General features: G+C 43.8%; 1 protein-coding gene across 1 annotated transcript in view; it reads right to left on the reverse strand.

The window, feature by feature from the left end:
* The window catches only part of LOC133118816 (forkhead box protein P2-like), a 100,901-nt gene extending 91,233 nt beyond the window's left edge, over nt 1–9,668 (reverse strand). Inside the window, exons 1-2 of the mRNA XM_061229074.1 lie at nt 9,377–9,668; nt 2,861–2,980 (exon numbers count right to left, since the gene is read on the reverse strand). The gene's annotated coding sequence lies outside the window, so the exon portion shown is untranslated. The remainder of the gene's footprint in view (nt 1–2,860; nt 2,981–9,376) is intronic.
* Between the last annotated feature and the right edge of the window lie 2,667 nt (nt 9,669–12,335).

Raw genomic sequence — 12,335 nt, forward strand, 5'->3', positions numbered from 1 at the left:
CCAACCCGGGTCCTGGAGAGCTCGTGGGTCTGCCGCCTTTTGTTTTTACCTGAAAATCAGCACCCTGTTGAGACCCAGGTTAACTGTCTAATCAACTGCACTAATTGATTCATTAAGTGCAGAGTAACAGTGAAAACCAGCAGACCCTGTAGCTCTCAAGGACCAGCGTTGGAGACCACTGGTCCAAGCAATGGTTGAGAAAACTCCCGTGTTGGTTTAAACTGACTTCTGTTGTTTTAAAGGAGAGAGAGAGTGTGAGAGAGAGAGAGAGTGAGAGAGAGTGAGACAGAGAGAGAGAGAGAGAGAAGCGGTCACACAGAGTGAGAGTAAGCCCATATGGCCACACAGGGCCTGGAGAAGAGGGGAGATGGACAGCACTCACTCACTCACTCACTCACTCACTCACTCACTCACTCACTCACTCACTCACTCACTCACTCACTCACTCACTCACTCACTCACTCACTCACTCACTCACTCACTCACTCACTCACTCACTCACTCACTCACTCACTCACTCACTCACTCACTCACTCACTCACTCACTCACTCACTCACTCACTCACTCACTCACTCACTCACTCACTCACTCACTCACTCACTCACTCACTCACTCACTCGCAGACGCACAAGCACACACACACTCACAAGCGCACACATGCGAACGCACACGGAGACACACACACTCACAAGCACACACATGCGAACGCACACGGAGACACACACACTCACAAGCACACACATGCGAACGCACACGGAGACACACGTGCACACGCACACTCGCGTACTCGCAGGACCGAAAGCAGCGTGAACCTTTGAAGACGGACGTTCTGATCAAAGGGCTTAAACTTTTAAATACTCTGCGGGGAGGAGAGGAGGATTGAGTGATGCCCTGCGCTCAGCCACACAGCGTGATGGGGGGGGGGGGGTTAAGACGGGGATGAAGATTAAACCAGGCCTGCCTTCATCTTCATCCCCGACCACCTTTCCTCCGAAGCCCAACTCAGGCACGGGCACTAATGGGGGACAGCCGGACCCTTTGATTTCTCATTTAGGGCTCCCCGTAATGTCTGGAGTATGAAGAAACCCCCCCCCCCCCAAGTAATTTCCTGGGAGATCTCACCCCCGAGACCTTCTGAGGAAGAGAACTGCGGCCCACAGACCAAAAAGACCCATTTCAAACAGAATTTCAGCACTGCTATCCGTCTGGAGTTTGGCACATTTTTTTTCTGCTAAGATACACATAATTGCTGCAGATTTGATATACGTACGTTCAAAAGTTTGAAGCCGGGCCAATTCCTTTTATTAATGCTGATTAGAGCACTCGCAGAAGGAGGGGTATATTTAAAAGTTCATCTTTGAAGATTTAAGCGGAGACTCGAGAAATTAAAAATGAATTGATGAAGCTCTTTGAGCGGAACATCAGAAGATCCCGCACTCCCCAGACCCCAACACCGTGCCTCCCAAAAAAAACGCTGTTTCTGGAGATCTACCGTCCTGTAGGTTTTCACCGCAATCCAAACAAAGCACACCTCACTCAACAGCTAGAGCAGGGCTGCCCAACCCTGTTCCTGGAGATCTACCGTCCTGTAGGTTTTCACTCCAACTCTAAGAAAGCACACCTCTGGAAACTGGCAAACACGTAAGCCACACAGGAGAACACTACAACCTGGTTAATCGGGCATCTAAATTTGCCAGCATCGGTGGCTACAGAAAACAGCAGATGAAATCCCGTCTTTTTCGCTTCTTGCCAATGTTTTTTTTTTTTTTTTTTTTAAGATATATTGTTTTAATGCCAAAATTGTTCAGGATGGAAGTTTAGTGCTGTAGAGCAGAACTAGAAACCCGTTCTTTTACAGACACCTGCTCTGTGAGTTCTGCCATCACGTGCAAAATAAGACACGGGCATTAGAGATCTACAACAAGGCCGTATTTTCAGTCTTCAGATAACATGTAAGATCCCCTTGATCTTGTTATGTAGATTACAGCTGATCAAAGAGAAGGAGCTAAGACGCTGTCGACCTTTAACGGACCAGCACACAGTAAAAAAGAAAATTCAGCATCGCATGAATTCAACTCTTACAGAGTTCTCACACTCTCTCACTCGCACTCGCACTCGCACTCGCACACACACTCACACTCACACACACACTCACACACACTCTCACACACTCTCACACACACTCACACACACACACTCACACTCACACTCACACTCACACTCACACTCACACTCACACTCACACTCACTCTCACACACTCTCACACACTCTCACACACTCTCACACACTCTCACACACTCTCACACACTCTCACACACACTCACACACACTCACACACACACACTCACACTCACACTCACACTCACACTCACACTCACACTCACACTCACACTCACACTCACACTCACACTCACACTCACACGCACACGCACACTCTCACACACTCTCACACACTCTCACACACTCTCACACACTCTCACACACTCTCACACACTCTCACACACTCTCACACACTCTCACACACTCTCACACACTCTCACACACACTCTCACACACACTCTCACACACACTCTCACACACACTCTCACTCACACGCTCACACACACTCTCACACTCTCACACTCTCACACTCTCACACTCTCACACTCTCACACTCTCACACTCTCACACTCTCACACTCTCACACTCTCACACTCACACACTCACACACTCTCACACTCTCACACTCTCACACACTCACACTCACACTCACACTCACACTCACACTCACACTCACACACTCACACACTCACACACTCACACACTCACACACACACACACAGGGCAGCAGGTGGACATGCTGAATGGCTCTCACTCACCAGGACTAGGCCTCAGCGCACGCGCTCAGTGGGAGGAACCCCGCCCGTTGCTACGGCAACCGCCATTCCGTCCTGAGAGAGGGACGCTCTCTTCGACGGCCGCTCTCCTCTTTAACACACCTGCAGGAAAGCCGAAAGGGCAGTTGAGCACACACGACAGCCAATCAGGAGAGCCGCTTTTCCCGCTCAAATCCCAAGCATTTCCCATCTTCTGGTTGGCGTATCCCGGATTCTGTTAGCTCATGGAGCCCCCATGCTCAATCCACTGAGCGCAGCTTCACTGGACAACCAGAGCCGGCGCCCATCTTAAGGGTACAACAGGTACGATTTTTGTGCTACAACATTGTTACAAGACCATTGTAAATCCCTTCCTATCATTGAAAAAGGCTAATTTACATGTTGACTCACCCTCTGCCTCGGTTTATAGTGCTTGAATTCAGGTTTCAAAATACACAGTTGACGGCCCGACACTCTGTACCAAAACACTGTATAACTGTACAATCATTCAAGCTCACTGGTTGAAAATTGGTTCTAACTGCCACAGCGTTTCAACGTCAGCGCGTTTACAGAGAAGGGGGAGGGATGAACAGTGTTGTGGTTTGAAGGAGTTTGTTGCTGCGATTCCTTTCTTGACCGTTAGAAGTCAGAGGTGACCTATTGTACCTTTAACCATCAACACCTTCACCATATTTAACCGCTGGAGCTCAGCGCTGACACAAGCCTTTCTGGCAGGTATTTATTCGGGTGAAGATCTTAGATGAGGATGTTTCTCCTCCCGACCACAGTGAGTCATATTTTAAGTAATGCCGAGATTAGTCAGGCATTCTTGAGTCGGGTTCAGGTTTCTGAAAAGTTTGAACCGTCGTGTTTATTTTTCATTCCAAAGGGCGGCCACTGTCTGGCAGTTTTCTCCAGAGCTGCACTGCAGGAAGGAGTGTGTCTGTGTGTGTGTGTGTGTGTGTGTGTGTGTGTCTGTGTGTGAGTGAGTGAGTGTGAGTGTGAGTGTGAGTGTGAGTGTGAGTGTGAGTGTGTGTGTGTGTGAGTGTGTGTGAGAGAGTGTGAGAGAGTGTGTGAGTGTGTGAGTGTGTGAGTGTGTGAGTGTGTGAGTGAGTGTGTGAGTGTGTGAGAGTGTGTGTGAGAACTCTGTAAGAGTTGAATTCATGCAATGCTGAACTTTCTTTTTTACTGGGTGCTGGTCCGTTAAAGGTCGACAGCGTCTTAGCTCCTTCTCTTTGATCAGTGTGTGTGTGTGTCAGCATGTAGGGAGGGGGAAAATAATGACTGAATCATTGAACGGGGACTCAATTGTAAGCCCAATTCCCGCTCTCCCTCCATTACTCTAACCTGCGTTTCTCTGTTCTGGAATATTCCACCTGAAAGATTATGGTCAGTATTTGTGGAAATACATTTTTAAAACAAAACTCAAGAGAAGCAGACCAGTTTTGTGTTGAACATTTTTTATGGAGGTAAAAATTGTAAAAAGGGCCTTTGATTCGATTGGTTCATTTTTTAGAACAGAAAATTACAAGTGACACTTCCAGCTCGACCAAGACTTTGAGCAGCGAGGCGAATGAAGATGTGAGTCTTATAATCGCAAAAGAAAGGCTTCAACGTTTTTTTCTAATTCGTCTGAAGGACACAGCGATTAACTTTTTTTGGATGCGAGTACATATACAAGATGTTAAATGATGTTATAAGATGAAATGAAATGCGTCAACAAAGACCTGAGAATATGGAATGCTAATGTGCTCCCCCCCCCCCCCCCCCCAAGCTAATTATTTAATTATCTCTTCTTCTCTCACCAAAAAATTAAGGACTTAAACACATTTATTAAAATGAAATGATAGTATCAGTGCAGGGGGAAAGAAACCCTTCTCCCTCCCCCCTCGCTCTCCCTCTCCCTCTCTGCCCCTCTCCCTCTGTCTTCCTCTCTCCCTCCCTCTCTCCTCTCTCCCTCTTCCTCTCTCCTCATCTCTCCCTCTCCTGCTCTCCCTCTCTTTCTCCCTCTCTCCCTCTCTCCCTCTCTCCCTCTCTCCTGAAATGGTTTCTCAGAGCCTGTCCAAGATGCCAGGCCGGTCACGCAACAGGCCCTTGCGAGAGCGGGGAGAGTATTTCTGGGGGCTCGCACATAAGCAGCTTTCAAAACCACTTTCTTCTGGAGCCGGTCATGTGGAACTCTGGACTCCTCCAGCGGGCCAGCTGAATCGCTCCATCAAAGACATGTCGAGCACACACCAACTCACACACACGCACACACAAACTCACGCACACGCACACACCAACTCACACACACGCACACACACACACACACACTCACGCACACACAAACTCACACACAAACTCACACACACGCACACACAAACTCACGCACACGCACACACACACACACACACACACACACTCACACTCACGCACACTCACGCACACTCACGCACACTCACGCACACTCACGCACACTCACGCACACTCACGCACACACAAACTCATGCACACGCACACACAAACTCACACACCCGCACACACACGCACTCACGCACACACAAACTCACACACCCGCACACACACACACTCACGCACACACAAACTCATGCACATGCACACACAAACTCATGCACATGCACACACAAACTCACACACACGCACGCACACACACTCACGCACACACACACACTCATGCACACACACACACACACACACTCATGGCCCGTCAGCCATATGCCGGCACCCAAGCCCGGGTTTGTGCGTCTCCACCTTATTTCATCAAAACCGAGATGAGGACAAAACCCAAAAAGATGGCTTTCAGAAGCCGACTGTAAGAGCAGAGCTCTGAATGAAGTGCAGTGTGCGAACACTGTTCAAGCTGAGCCCCACTGACCTCATTACAGTACATTAATGGTATTTGGCAGACGCTCTTATCCAGAGCGACGTACGGTTGTTTAGACTAAGCAGGAGACAATCCCCACCCTGGAGCAATGCAGGGTTAAGGGCCTCGCTCAAGGGCCCAACGGCTGTGCGGATCTTATTGTGGCTACACTGGGGATCCAACAACCGACCTTGCAGGTCCCAGTCATTTACCTTAACCACTACGCTACAGGCCGCCTGATCAGGTGTGTGAGTACCTGTTGACAATAAAAACCTTCTGGCGGGGGGGGTCTCGAGGACTGGAGTTGAGAAACACTGTTCCGGCTGAGCCCCACTGACCACACCGAGCAGCCCAGGCCCAGATGGGAACGGTTAAAAAACATTTCTTCCACAAGCACCGAGACTAAGAAGCAGCCCCAAAGTGTAGCTTAGCGTGTGAAGATCTGAGAGCTCCAGACTGGAGCACAGCCACACCCGCGCAGATCATCAGAGCGCGTTAGCATCTGAGGCCCCCCGTACGCTAATGTAGCCTTTCATCACAATACGTCAGTACGTCCCAGGCTGACAGCTACCGGCGTAACCATCCCGTAAATAAATACTTTCACAAAGTCCGTCAGAACAGTCAGCACGAATCCCACTCTCAGCCAAAGGGAGGGGGGGGATTATAAACTGTTGATCACCTCTGGTTTGCCTAAACTAAATGTGGAGGTTGTCATGGAAACGTTTCTCTAAAGTTCCCCCGGTGATGAGAAAGTGGAAACGTCGCGGTTAATTACCACTTGGCTAAGCGCGGCGGTTTATCGGAGCTTGACGTCCTCGCGTTAGACGCTGGCTGACTGCGTGGGGCGCGGCGTTCCGACATACGCGGGGAGACTGGGTACGCCAGCTTTTGTGTTGCCTTTCCTTCTCTCTCCTCCAAAAATTACTGAAAATGAATGTTCCAGAAGAGCAGGCAATCAATTTTGCAAAAAATAGAATAAAATAAATAAAAAAAAGTTGTGGGTGAAAGAGGGAATCTAGAGTTCATTGGACGCAGCAGGGGCAGTCATTTGCTTTCGGGTCGAGCGGCGATGAACGAAATTTGAACTGGGAAAAGGAGCGGTCCAAAGTCAATCGCAGGAACTCTGATTAAACGCAAACACACAGCGGACCCGACTGGAACGTAACCTACAATAATAAGAAACTCAACAGATCGGAGAGACTTAGACTTCACCAGCACACTCCAGACCCACCGCTTTGGAACAAACTTCCAAATGAGGTTTGGATCGCTAGCTTCAAGTCAAACTTAAATCTTTTTGACAGTTAGAGAAGAGACATTTCCTATTTTCAGGCCAGATATGTATTTTTAAAATAATTAGTAATCATAATAAAAACTTTTATTATATACTCATATGCACACATGGGCATCTGCTTACCTGTCCGTACATGTCAATGTCTGTGAAGCACTTTGTGCTGACTTTGGCAAAAACAAATGCTGTACAAATCTATGTGACTTGACTCATACAAGAAATGTCCTAATTTCTTCTCAACCAGGAAGAGAAACAACTGCTCCCATTCATCGTAATAGCCTGTGTTGTTTTTCAAATGATAAAATCTCTAAAGTAAGGTGTGGTGTAAGGAAAGTGACGTTTAGGTGGCTTTGGTGACATTTTTGACATTTGACGACACAGATTTACATTTAAACAAACATGTTTTAATTACAGACTAACACTGTCAGGCCGATGCGGATTCATTCTGAAATGGATGCAAGTGAACAAGTGTTGCAGCCAAGTGTCCAATGAAAAGAGTGGAGCTGCAGTCCAAGGCCAACCACACACACCATGAGGCCAGACCGGATACAGAAAAGGCCTAAAATCACAGAAAAAGTTTACAAAAAATAAAAAAAATAAAGTGTTGCTAAATTTGTTTCATCTGAAACTAACTGAACCATCAAAAAAAATATATATATAGTCATGGTGAGTGTAATTATTATTATTATTTTTTAATATAGGGTATCCAAGAGGGATATTGGTACTGGGGGGGGTATGAATAATTTACCAGCCCCCCCGACCCCTAAATCTTGCTCTCACGATGACTATTGTTTTTTGGCTAGAACAGCTCTTCATGCGTGTTTCCCTATTCATGGATTTGATGCCTGTCACTTATGGATTTGAACTTATGCACTTGTAAATTGCCTTGGATTAAAAAGCGTCTGCAAAACGACTAAAATGTGAACATGTACACGTAAGTGTGCTTAGCTTGACAGCAGCAGCTAAACAGGCCCGAACTTCAAACGGTGAGTGCAGGACAACCTGGCTGCCATGGAGGGGAGACGCGATACTGACTTGGAGACCGGCTCAGAAAAGCTTGCCGACTCTAAAAGCCACGTACGTAGTTCACATCTCTGCTCAGAGTGGCACAACATAGACAATGCAGTCAGGATTCAATGCCGCAGTGGCCTTTTTAAGAGCTACCAAGGTAAATAAATGCTTTTGTAACAATATCCGTGTTCAATGGAATTCCACTCATGTGAGCACAAGGGGGGAAAAAAATCTGCCAAAACATCATAATGAGATATTCATCTGTCATTGTGTGTGTGGTAATATTAATAAATGTAGATTGGAAGTACTTACACTTTCCATGAGCGAGTAAAGTAATTTCAATGCAATGTTATGTTATTAAATTTGATCTAAGTGACACATTTAATTTTAATCCATTGCTGGGATGGGTTTGCCCTGTATAAATAATGCTTTTCAACAACCTGAAGTTGTAATAAAGTGTATGCATATTTTCATTAAGAACAGTGAATTGTACTGGTTTCATATTTTTTCCCTCCTACAAGAAATTAATTGTCTTATTACAGGTCTCAACCTTTCTTTATATCTCGTGATACTTATGAATTTTACTTAAAATTAATTTTTTGATTAAATTCAGATCTCCTAGCAACGGTTTCCTTGGTTTATCAAAAAGTATTTGACACCTTAAGTGTGCAAAACTGATTTTAAAAATCACATGAAACAATTAGTATTTGACATGCTTTTAAATGTGCAAATTTACATTATTCAACGACTAACATTGACAAGTTTGCCTTCAACAGGGGGTTACCGGACATTTAAAAAGATTAACTTTACTTGAAACATACGTAACTGCACATACCAGACTTTGTAGGTTTAGGTTCTTCAGCTTCCAATTAACTTACAAAACGTATGACACGCTAATTATTGTAGATGTCCTAATGAAAATGTCTACTTTTACAAGGGTTTCTGACGATGTTACCGTTTGTCTCGTTCACTGGCCAATACCTAACTCTGTTTTCAAGCAAACTTTTTGTTTAATATGTTCCAGTGAATTGTGTGATAATTTTCATGGGCTAGAAACAACGTAGCAAGCTAGCTATCGCTCATAAGACGAACGTGGAACGAGCAAAGACATAGGGCACGCACAGCTGCTTGCTCTTGTTACTTACTAAGAATTTCTTTAAGAATAATATTTTTGCAAACTTAAGAGCATTCACCAGATTGTATCCAAAACAAAAGCAAGACGATACGACTACCTCGTTAATTGTCTAGTAGTTAAGCCACGCGCGTAAACCCCAAACCAGCAAGTGAAGTTTGATAGCAAGCAACGTATTGACAATCAGAAAAGTGAAATGAACAAACGCCGAACAATACTCACCGAAAGAAGGCTAGTTTCCTTATTGAAAACAAGACTCTTGAAGTAGGAAGAAGTTGTCGTGACTTTCGGCGTTACAAAAGCTTCACACGTGATGCTGTGGGTTAATCATAAAATAGAAAACGAACAACAAGCCGAAGAATAAACAACGTCGATATTCCTCCGCTGGCGCTGCGCTCGAGGATGCACGCGTTGCCTGGCGCTCTCTTCTCCAGTCACTGTTGCTGTTGTTATCGTCCGAAAGAATAAAATACTCCGAGTCCAGGTTGATTCCTCTCGCATGACTGACTATATTATCTACCACGTTTTCGCATTTGGATTCAATACATCAAAAATGTATTCGAACTAACTATCTGGTACTACCTTATTAGAATACAGCCCCGAGGGAGGCTGCCTCGCGGAGTTGGACATTGTTATTTTTTGGAGTAACAAGAGCCGATGTGACGTCACGTCCACCTGCTATGTAAACAAACGAATCTAACGAATTTGGTTATTTGCTTTTTTTGGTCAAAAAACGAGCTATTCGCTGCAAAGACGTTGCCATCATAATTAGAGGTTGTGGTTGATACTAGTGGAGCACTTTGAAGGACAGATACAAAATGATTTACTGTCACTCTGACAGGTTGGCACTGTGAGACACACAGCCTATCAGTAGCCAAATATGAATTAGACTAATTACCAAAAAGAACAAAAACAGGCTCGAGGTTACAGTAACAATATACAAGCTGTATCAATCAGTGTTCCTGAAGAACGTGAATAGAAACTATCCTTGGAGATTTCCCCGACAAAAAGTCGAGCATAACTGTGTGCCCACAATGAATTAATTACAAAATAATAGGCTATAATTGCAAAGTAGCCTGCAGTAATTGCTAGGGCAGAACATAGGCTATTCAAAAATGTAACTATGCGCGCCTTTATCAAAGTAAAACCTTCTACCCTATCATCTAAATATGCAGGTTCATAGGCTACCCACGTACAGTACCATCAAAAAAGATGAAACGCGCGAGGAAAAATGCGATAAGGGAACAGTTTAATTCTAATAGCCCACGCTTACGGAGGCTGTGCTTGCGAGGCTATTTTCTTCTACTCAATGCAAACATCGCCAAAAAAAAAAAAGCGCATAGACTGAACTTTCAACAAGAGTTCCGTATAAATGGTCCTTTAATTGTCTACAGGGTTAGGGTTATGTCAGGGTTGATGTAGGTTATGAATTACCATTGGGTGAAGGCGTTTGAAGTCGGCACAAAATACCGAACTCCGACACATGCACATTGTCCACGTTGTTGTCCATAACAGGTTTTCAGTGTTTAAAAAGTTATCCGGAGAGGAGTAGCAAAGTGCTTGAGTAAACGACGATGGCTCAAATTATGACATGATGTTGGTAACCGGTCTTGAAACAAGTGCCGGAATTATAGCAGAATTATTATTATTATTATTATTATTATTATTATTATTATTATTATTTTTAATGATGCCAATGTATTTGATGGATTGAAAATTCGGCTGGAGTAAGAAGCAGATAATTCCATATGCTGTAATACACCTAACTACAAAATAACAGCTTCACAATCGCAACGACCTAACCTTAAACTTGAGGTTCAGACCACAGTTTGACCAGAGGGAGAGCTGGGGCGAAGACACAATATCGCCATTTGTGAGATTTTGTTAAGGTTATTACGCGGAGCCTACATCCATTTAAGGGTGGGGAAGATGGTCTCAGACTCAGTCATAATATGAGACAAATTCAGAAACAGCAACGACGATTTTCCCACATTCCTTTCCGCTGACCAAAACAGTCCATGGCGGTTCAAAAGATTAAAGTTCAGCTGAAGGACACCCTTTTCCGACTGGACGCGAAATATATTTTTCGTCCTGATGTGAAATACTTACTTATACGTGAATATACTACTTACATAGGTAGCCTATCCAGTAAAACAGGCTTTTGTTGCATATTCTGCAGTTTCCTACTTTTGTTAGTAACGTAACAATCGAATGTTTTGCTTTATAATTTGCTTTTGTTTGGCCATAACATTTAGATTGGTTTTTGTTTGTTTGTTTGTTTGTTTGTTTGTTTATTAGTTTTAATTTGGTGTGTTTTTTTCGTTGTTTTGTGGGTTTGTAGACTACGTAATATCTAATGAGCCTAAACAGAAATAATGAAATGTGTTTCTGAATATATTTTAGGTCACAATTTCTGTAGGCTATATAGACGAGCCCTCCCCTTGTCATAGTTATCATTTTTTCATTATATTACCTCTGATGATGTTTTACTATATGATGTACTATTTGATCCTAGATTATCTACATTGGTGATGTAAAATATGTAATATTTTTCATACAAGCATTTTTAAAAGAATGAAATATATACTTCAGGGTCAATTCTGAAATGTATAGAAGTCTAAATTTATTTTTATTAACAAACAAAAAAGACATTTAAAAAAATGTTTTGTTGCATTGTGCAATGAAATTGATTTCAATTCCGAAGTGGTCGAATTGGGAATGGAATTCAGTAAATAAAAATATTAAACATATTTAAAGTAGGCCTATTTTGTTTATAAAATGTATCGCATTTAATTCATACGTATTCCGATATCGGGTGCTTAGGTATATGCATGAGCTTAAATACTACACAAAAGTTATCTGAATAATTATTCCAATGTCTGGAAATACTAAAACAAATGTATGCTATGTGAAATTCGCTTTTAAATTAGAGTGACTGTGAGCTTTCTATTTAAGTATGTTTTAGACATTCAGCATTTAACGACTGTAGCTGAGCTGAAGCTAAATAATGCGCACATTCCAAATTTGGCGTGCGCAAGGGGAACTGTTCAGAGTTGTTTAAAAAATAAAGCATTCGATCTGGAACAACAAGAATGTGGACAATAACGGCATTGCACTGCCATCTTCTGGTACCGTTCAGAAAGATCTTTGCTTTCCTGAATTCCTTCCGTGTTTCTAGAAA

Source organism: Conger conger, chromosome 19, assembly GCF_963514075.1.
Source record: "Conger conger chromosome 19, fConCon1.1, whole genome shotgun sequence".
NCBI lineage: Eukaryota > Metazoa > Chordata > Actinopteri > Anguilliformes > Congridae > Conger > Conger conger.